Here is a 10,042-nt window from a genome sequence, read left to right on the forward strand (position 1 = left end):
TTCAGAGTTATCTATTTTCCTGATTGACTTTTCTTATTAACTATTTTAATCATGCAAGATTTAATTCATGGCAAACTATTTGTGACTATACCCTAATTCCTTAGATCTTCCTAGTCTCCTCCAAAATTCATCAACTGCCAATTCCTTGGTCAATTAATTCCAATTAGAGGGTGATGATCAAATTCCAGTTTATATGCCACAAGAATCCTAATTATCCAAAAATAAGGGGATTATATGTCACGTATCCTGTTAAATACAAACAATTAGAAATTCAGGATAATATATTTTCAAGCTGTTATTCAAGTAAAGAGTTTTTCCAAGTTATACAAGAACTCAATTAGAACATGGGTCATACTTCCGTTCCACCCAAATTCATAAAATAAAGAACGAAAACAATTATTGAAATATAAATCAAAACATGAATTAAAATAGAGAAATAATAGTATCAATCCATACAATAGACAGAGCTCCTAACCTTAACAGTGGAGGTTTAGTTGCTCATGATTGAGAGAGAAAATAAGGATTCTGGTAAAATGTATTTTGGTAGTTTGGGATGGAATGTAAATTGGTATAGAATTCCCTAATGGAATCCCCCAGAATTCCCCTAAAGAATAAAAGTTTCTCCTTTTTATAACTAATCCTAATTAATTTAAAATGTAATATCTAAAATTAAGATAATATCTTTTCCTCTTTTCAAATTCAAATTTGAATCAGAATCAATTAAATAATCCACGCCTTGTAACGTGGGGACCTTGATTGGCGGAATTCACTACCCACATATAATGAATCCGTTCTTTGGCAAGTGCACCAAATTATCGTCAAGTAATAACCCTCAGTGGAGTGGGATCGTATCCACAGAGATTAATTGGATTAAAGCAAATAATAGTTAATTAATTAGCCTAGTTAGACGATTCATATTGGAGTGGTAATCAACAAGAAAATGCAAATAACATAAAAGTAAAGGAAAACAATAAAGTGCAAGAAAGTAAATGCCAAGGAAAGTAAAGTACAAGAAAGTAAAGTGCTGGAAATGTAAATGACCATAAAGTAAATAAGAAAGAAAAATAAAATAAGCATTGGGATCAAGAGATATTGCATTCTCCAGATTAATTGATTTCATCTCATCTTCAATCATGCAACTCATTGACCTCTTGGCAATCATGATTGATTGAGCCCCAATTCCTTGGTAACTCAATCTCTCAAATCTTGATCAATAGCTAATTCCTTGGTCTAATTGCTCATGAGAAGAGATGAAGCTTGTTCTCTGATTATACCACACATCCTCATAGGTCCAAGTAGAGGGAGGATTATATGTCACCATATCCAAACACCAAAACCCAAATCCTACTCAAGTGTGAGAAAGAATTTCAAGCATGGTTTTGTGATTCCTCTTCCAAGGTTCCCATAAAACCTAAATACATTCAATCTCTTTTCCAAGATAATTGAATGCTAGAATGAAGAATGAAATCCCTTCTAGTAAATCAAAGAGAGATGAAGAGAAGAAGAAGAATAAAAACAACCAATCCATTGAAAAACAATAGAGCTCTCTTTCTCAATGGAAAGAGTTAGTAATTCATAAATAAAATATTTACAAGTAAGAAAGTGGAAGAGGAAAAGAGAATGATGGGAAGGAGGGTCCAAAGACTCACTCCTCCAAATGTGTCCAGCCTAATAGATCGCTCCCTAATTCTATGAAACTAAGGCCTTTATATAGGCTCTCCTAAATTACAAACTTAAATGAAATTAAAAGCAAATTACAATGAAATGAAAATAAACTATTCTAGATGCTTCTTGTGGCCTTGATTAGTTGAAAATTGTGGCTTGAATGAGAACTGGAGTGGGCTTGGTTGAAGGTTGGGGGCTGTAGGAAGAAGTTGGCATGTGGTTCCAAGTGCCAGTCCCACTTAATTTTGCCCTTTGGAATATGACCCACTTTGCAACGTTGAAAGTATGGAGTTGGTTGGGACTCAACATGAATGTGCACTATGGATTATTATATATGGTTGGAAAGCCCTAGATGTCAGCTTTCCAACGCCTTTGAAATAAACTCATTTGGACCTTTGTAGCTCAAGTTATGCCCACTTCTGGCATGCCACGCCCCATATGTTGTGAAATTGGCGTGCCACGCCCAAAACTAGCATGCCACACCTTCAATGATGCACCAAAATATCCTCTCTGGCCATTTGAACTGGCGTGCCATGCCCAAGACAACAAGTGGCACGCCCATTGTATGAAAGGGGTTGGCATGCCATGCCTTCGATATCAAGTGGCACGCCCAGGTTTTGCAACGCTAAAATAATGGCCTTTTTCACCTTCGGTTTTAACGTCAACCCTAGAGAGTTATATATCGTTGGAAAGCTCTTGATGTCGGATTTTCAACGCCACCAAGATCACCTCATTTGAACCTCTACAACTCAAGTTATGTTCCTTTGAAAATGAAGAGGTCAGGCTGGTAACTCTACAGTGATGCGTTTTTCTCTTTGTGTTTTTGGGGTCAATATCTTCCTCAATTCCAGTGTCCATTATAAATTGTTATATATGGTTTCAAAACCCTGGATGTCTACTTTCTAATGGCACTGGAATCATCCTATTTGGAGTTGTGTAGCTCAAGATATCTTCATTTGAATAAGAGAATGTCAGGCTGACATAATATTTATCATTTGGTTCATGAAATTGCATTGATTAATGAGATTATACTCTTTTTGTAGTCTTTTTAGATAAGAAAAAGGGTACATGATGCGCAGTCATCAGACCACTTGGCTTCACTAGATCCGCGCCTAACTTGGCAGAGAGCTGCGCCTTACTTGAGTGCCAAAATGGGGCCCAGAAATCGCCTCCAACGTTTTCTACTTTCTCTGCATATCGCGCATGTCATGCGTACGCGCCAGGTACGCGCACGCGTTGTTGCACAAATTCGCTTTTCACGCGTACGCGTTAGGTACGCGCATGCGTTGCCATGGAAAGCTCCAAATCACGCGTACGCGTCAGGTACGTGCACGCGTCGCTCCTCGCTGATAATCTTCTTTAATTTTTGAGCTCCTTCCATTTGTGCAAGTTTCCTTTCCATCAAATCCAGCCAAATGCTACCTAAAATACACAAAATTGCACGAAACTCAAAATAGCATCCATAGTGGCTAAAAGATAATTAATTCTTGATTAAACTCAATAATTTAAATGTAATTCACTAGAAAAAGACAAGAAAAATGCTGACGCATCAACACTCATTCTTTTTTAGCCTAAAGGGGACTTCAAGAATCACCCTCTTCTTTGCCACTGCTTCATAGAAGTGGTCTTGATGAGCCTTTGTAAGGAATCTCTCCCTTTCCAAGGTTCGGAGGCAGAAGCTATGGCTTTTCCTTTCCTCTTTCTAGAGGATTCTCCGAATTTGGGTGCCATAAGTGTAAATGAAAAGCAAAAAGAAAATCTTTTCCAACACCAAATTTAAAAGCTTTGCTCGTCCTTGAGCAAATATGAACAAAAGGAAAGAATATAGTAGAAGAAGAAGAGAACTAGTAGAGATAGAGGAAGAGAGGAATTTGGCCAAGTGGGGGGTATATGGTGTATGAGGGTTGTGTGTGTGTGGGTATGAAGGGGTGATGGAGGGGGTATTTATAGGGGGTTTATGTTAGTGTTCGGTTATGGGGTGAGGTAATTGGGAGGTAAATGCTTTGAGTTTGAAGTGGGTTGGGTTGGTGGGAATGGTTGGATAGTAGTGATGAAGGGTTTTGGGAAGAGATAAAGGTGATATGGATGTGATTGGTTGAGGGTGTATGAGAAAGAGTATGTATGGAAAAGAGGGAAAGTATGAGAGAGAAGAATGTGGGGTAGGTGGAGATTCTGTGGGACCCACTAATCCTGAGAGGCTAGGGAATTCAAATTTCCTACCCCCTTGTTGGCATTGAACTCCCAGCCTCTGCGCCCTGGTTGGCGTTCAACTTTAGCTTCTTGCTCGCTTGTGGGCGTTGAACGTGCAGCCTATGCTCCTGACTGGCGTTCAACGCAGCTTCCTGCTCCATCTTGGACATTGAACGCCCTCTGGGGACTTCTCTCTTGGCGTTTAACGCCAACTTCCTCACCCAATTGGGGCATTGAATGCCCCTCTAGCCTCCTTGTTTGGCGTTCAACGCCAACAAGGGATGTACTCCAGGGTGTTCTACTTCCATATCTAAACGTCTCTGTCTCTGTTTTGACTACTGTACATGATCACAAACTCTAAAAAGAAACAATTATGAAAATAAACTAATATTAGATAAATAAACTTAAGGGAAAATAGGAAGACTCTAGTTATGGTTGGGTTGCCTCCCAACAAGCGCTTCTTTAACGTCACAAGCTTGATGGTTAGCTCCCTTACGGAGATGGATAGGGGGTCAGAATGTCACCCCTTATAGTGAAGTTTTTTCCTGTGCTCTCATGGACGAGCTCCACGTGTTCCAGAGATAGGACCTTATTCACAGTGTGTGGAATCACTGGGTTGTCTGTAAAGATAACTCTCATGCCAGGTGAGAGGCCTTCAGTAGGGATTTTCTTATCCCTCCGGCCCTTAGGTACCTTCTTCTTAGTACCCTTATCTTCAATACTTGTGGATGGTTTCACAACACGAAACTTAGATTTGGTGTTTGTGGGCTGTGTATAGCTCTGCAATGACAGAGAGGGTTGGAAGACTAAGTGTTGTATAGTTGTCTCTCCCTTAGGGAAGGATTTAGGATTGGGCATCTTGAATAAGATGTGATCCTTCCATAATTGTAAGACTAGCTCTCCTTTTGCCACATCAATTATGGCATTCGCTGTAGTCAGGAAAGGTCTTCCAAGGATGATGGATTCATCCTCGTCCTCTCCAGTATCTAAGATTATAAAATCTGCAGGGATGTAAAGGTCTTCGACCTTCACTAATACATCCTCTACCAGGCCGTATGCCTTTTTCAGTGACTTGTCTGCCATCTCCAATGAGATCTTGGCAGCTTAAACCTCAAAGATTCCCAGCCTCTCTATTACAAAGAGAGGCATAAGGTTTATGCTTAATCCTAGGTCACATAAAGCCTACTCAAAACTAATTGTTCCTATGGTGCACGGAATTAGGAAGCGTCTGGGATTCGGCAGCTTCTGAGGTAGTTTCTTCTGAACCAAGGCACTGAGTTCCATGGTGAGCACTAGAGGTTCTTCCTCCATTGTCTCTGTTTCAAATAATTTGGCATTCAGCTTCATCAGAATTCCTAGGTACCGAGTAATTTGCTCTTCCCTAGTTTCTTCTTCCTCATTAGAGGATAAGTATTCTTCAGATTCTATATTCTTCAACCAAGCATTCAAGGAAACCTCTATGGTCTCCTTATGATTTTTGGTTTCTTTTGGTTCTTTAACAAGGGAGTCCTTAGTGGGCGTTGAATGCACAGCTACTCCTATTGTGGTGTTTAACACCAGGAGTTGTCCCTTTTTTGGCGTTGAACGCCCAATCTATACTCCATTACTGATGTTCAACGCCTCCAACTGCTCCTCTTTGGGTGTTGAACACCCAGCTTCTCCCTTGCTGGTGTTCAACACTATCATCTCCTCTTTAATTTTGGCTTCAACTTCTACAATGATGGCCTTGCACTCTTCTCCTGGATTTACTTTAGTGTTATTGGGAAGAGTGTTAGGAGGAGTTTCAGAGATTCTCTTATTCAGCTGACCAATCTGTACCTCCAAATTCCTGATGGAGGATCTTGTTTCAGTGATGAAACTATGAGTGGTCATAGAGAGATTGGAGACTATAGTGGCTAAGTCAGAGAGGCTCTGCCTAGGAGTCTCCATCTGTTGTTGAGAAGATGGAAATGGTTTATTATTAAACCTATTCTGATTTCTTCCACCTTGATTGTTATTGAAGCTATGTTGAGGCTCATGTTGATCCCTCCAAGAGGTGATTCCTCCATGATGGGTTTTAGGTGTTTCCATAAAACTCATTTTTTTGGGATTTCCCAAACAGTTAACCTCGTCCATCATGGGTTGATCTGGATCATATGCATCTCCTTCATAGGAGGCTTCTTGAGTACTGTCAGCTACAAATTTTGATCAATCATGTTGACCTGTTGGGTCAGGATCTTGTTCTGAGCCAGTATGGCATTCAATGTATCAATCTCCAAGACTCCTCTCTTCTGAGTTACTTCAGTGTTCACAGGATTTTTCTCAAAAGTGTACATGAATTGGTTGTTAGCAACCATGTCAATGAGTTCTTGTACCTCTTCAGGTATTTTCTTCAAGTGGAGTGAACCACCAGCAGAGTGGTCTAATGCCATCTTGGACATTTCAGAAACAACATCATAGAAAATATCTAACATGGCCCAATCTGAAATAATGTTAGAAGGGCACTTTCTGATAAATTGCTTGTACCTCTCTCAGGCTTCATAGAGGGATTCACCCTCTTTCTGCCTGAAGATCTGAACTTCCACCCTGAGCTTGCTCAGCTTCTGAGGTAAAAATAACTTGGTCAAGAATGCATTGCCATCTTTTCCCATGATTCTAGGCTTTCCTTAGGCTGAAAATCCAGCCATAACCTAGCCCTGTCCCTTACAGGAAAGGGGAAAAGCATAAGCTTTTAGATTTTAGGATCCACTCCATTAGTCCTGACAGTATCACAGATCTGCAAGAAATCAGAGATGAATCTATTGGGATCTTCGTGTAGAAGTTTATAAAACTGGCAGTTCTGTTGAACTAAAGGGACCAATTGAGGCTTTAGCTCAAAGTTATTTGTAATAATGACAGGTATAGAGATGCTTCTTCCATAGAATTCCGAAGTGGGTGCAGTAAAGTCACCTAGGACCTTCCTTGTGTCTCTTCCACCATTAGGATTGGCTGCCATGTCTGTAATTTCAACTTCTTATTCAAAAAGCTCTGTGAGGCTTCCTCCGGAGTGCTGTACTCTTGCTTGTTATAAATGCCTCCTTAGAGTCCTCTCAGGTTCAGGGTCAGGATCAAAGAGAGGTTCTTTATCTCTGTTCTTTCTCATAAACAAGAAGAAAGAATGCAAGAGAAAAAGAAGAAAAGGATTCTTTATGTCAGAGAATAGAGGCCCTTTTAGAGAGTTAAAAGAGAAGAAAAGAAAAGAAAGATATCTTTAGGTTAAAGGAGTTTTAAAAAATTAATAGAGAGGAAGGGGGAGATATTTTTGAAAAAGGAGAGAGAGAAAGAAATAGAAAGTTTTCGAGAAAAAGAAGAAAGAGAAAGTAGTTAGGAAGTTTTGAAAAAGAAGAAAGACAAAGGAAATAGAAAGAGAATAAGATAAAACAAGTAACTAACTAACAAGAATTGAAAATAAAAGATTTGAAATTTTTTTTTGAAATTTAATTTTAAAAGAAGGTAAAGAATTGAAATTTAGAAATTTTAAATTTAAAAAGAAGATAAGAAGATATGATAAAAATTTGAAAAATATTTGCAAAGATAAGATTTGAAATTTGATTTTTGAAAAAGATTTGATTTTGAAATTTGAAATTTGAATTTTAAATTTTGAATTTTGAAATTGGGTTTTAAAATTTGAATTTAAAGTAAGATAAGATAGGATTTTTGAAATTTAAAGAAAGATAAAAGGAAAAGATCTGAAAAAGATATGACAAGATAAGATTTGAAAATCAAAATTCAAACTTTACTAACAAGAAAACACCAAACTTAAAATTTTTAAATCAATAAAAGATAAGAAAGTTAAGATTTTTGAAAAATTGAATTAAATAAAGATAAAATAAGTATTTTTGGATTTTTTGAATTTTTTAAAGAAAAAGAAAAGAAAAACAACTAAAAGACACCAAACTTAAAAATTTTAAGATTAAAGACACTAATTTTTTCGAAAATTTAAAAGAAAAACACTAAAAGATATCAAACTTAAAATTTTTAAGATTAAAACAAGAAATTAGCAAGAACAATTCGAATACTAAGAAAGAAAAGTTAGAATAATTTTTGAAAATTTTTAAAGAAGGATGAACACAAAAGAGACACCAAACTTAAAAACTGACACAAGACTCAAACAAAGAAAAAGATTACTAAAGAAAAGAAAAGGGTTTTGAAAAACAAAAGACACAAACAAAGGAGTAACTAAACCTTAAAAAGTACTTAATCTAAGCAACAAGATAGTCCGGTAATTTGTCAATCTCAGAACAATCCCCGGCAATGGCGCCAAAAACTTGGTGCGCGAAATTTAACTCTGCACAACTTAACCGGCAAGTGCACCGGGTCATCCAAGTAATACATCAGGTGAGTGATGGTCGATCCCACAGAGATTGTCAGACTGAGCAAGCAATGTCTATCTTGTAAATCTTAGTCAGGCAATTAGAAAAGATGGTTGTTTGTTTGAAAGCATAAATGAATTAATAAGAACGAGATACCAGATTATTGTAACAGTAATGATGGATAATTAGTTAAGGCTTCAGAGATGCGTATTCTTTTCGGATTAACTTTTCTTACTGTCTACTTCAACAACAAATGATTCATTCAATGGCAGTCGTAATTGACTAACTCATGTAGCATCCTTATCAAGTTAGTCTCTTCTAAACCATAGCAGTCCACCATATCCGAGAAACTCATGTAGCATCCTCATCAAGTTAACTCATGGCTTCCCATCAAAGTCGAAGGTGAAGACCTAAGCAATCCACTCCCCTTCGCGATCCTACTCAAAATGCCACAAACAAGGTAGGATCTTCCGGATCATGGAACGCTGTTTCTCATACTCTAGCTTTGATGCCACAGAAACCTCAATAGCCCATGGTCAACATGATTATATGTCACATATCTAAAGTCATCCAGGCACGCTCTTGGAATCCGCAGTACATTCTCTAGCTTGTGGTTCAATGCTATCTGGGCAGGACTCACACGAAACCCATGTAGAACAAGGATGGTTGTCACGGGTCATCCTTGATTCATGATATGAAGAACGAAAATGCACAAGAGAATGGAATCAAACGTGTATTGAAATAGAACAGTAATATTATTAATCCATGAGAATAAGCAGAGCTCCTAACCCTAACTTAGGAGGTTTAGTTGCTCATGCTTTTTACAGAAAAATAGTGTAATGTTCGAATGGGGTTGGAAAGGGATCAAAATGTCCAAGAGTTCCTAAAATGGGTGAACTCTTGCCTATATAATAACCTAATGACTAAGAAGTACAAAAAATATGATAGAATAGACTAGAGGTGCGAAATCCATCCTTGGGCCCACTTAGGTTGAGTGCTTGGGCTGAGCTTGGCATCCAACATTGAAGAATAGGCGTTGAACACCCATTAGGGGGTGATTGACTCTGCCTTATGTCTTGGTGGGCATTGAACGCCCAAAAAGGGGGTGATTGGCGTTCAACGCCAGCTTTGGGTCTCTTTTGGGGCGTTGAACGCCAGCCAGGGGGTAGCTCCTTGGCGTTCAACGCCCAGTATGGGCAGATTCTTTCGAAGAAAAGTATAGACCATTATATATTTCTGGAAAGCTCTAAAAATTAGCTTTTCAACGCCATTGAGAACCATCATTTGGATCTCTATAGCTCTGGAAATACTCATTTGAGTGCACGATGGTTAGATCCTGACAGCATCTGCTATGCTTTCCTTGCCTCTGAATCAGACTTTGCCAAAGCTCCTCAATTTCAGCCAGAAATTACCTAAAATCATCATAAAACACAACAACTCAAAGTAGAATCCAAAAATGTGAATTTTATACTAAAACCTATGAAAACATAGTAAAACTTGAACAAAACATAACTAAAATGATATGAAAATGATGCCAAAAAGCGTCTAAAATATCCGCTCATCATCTACCTCCTTCATCATCTCGCTTTCTTTTCCTTTGGTCATTTGACCTATCAGCTAAATATCTGTCTTGCTGACCTTCCCTGACCAGTTTTTCTATGACATTCTTTAAGTTATAACACTCATTGGTAGAGTGTCCATAAAGCATGTGGTAACAAGAGAGAAGTAAGACAAGGTCTTAGCACATGAAACCAATTGCTTGATTTTTCTCCTCGAGACAATTTTCTAAACTTGACCATCATGGGCATTACTTAATTCTTCCAACTAAAACAAGGGCAATTGTTTAATTTCCGAAA

Source organism: Arachis hypogaea, chromosome 6 (genome assembly GCF_003086295.3).
Source record: "Arachis hypogaea cultivar Tifrunner chromosome 6, arahy.Tifrunner.gnm2.J5K5, whole genome shotgun sequence".
NCBI lineage: Eukaryota > Viridiplantae > Streptophyta > Magnoliopsida > Fabales > Fabaceae > Arachis > Arachis hypogaea.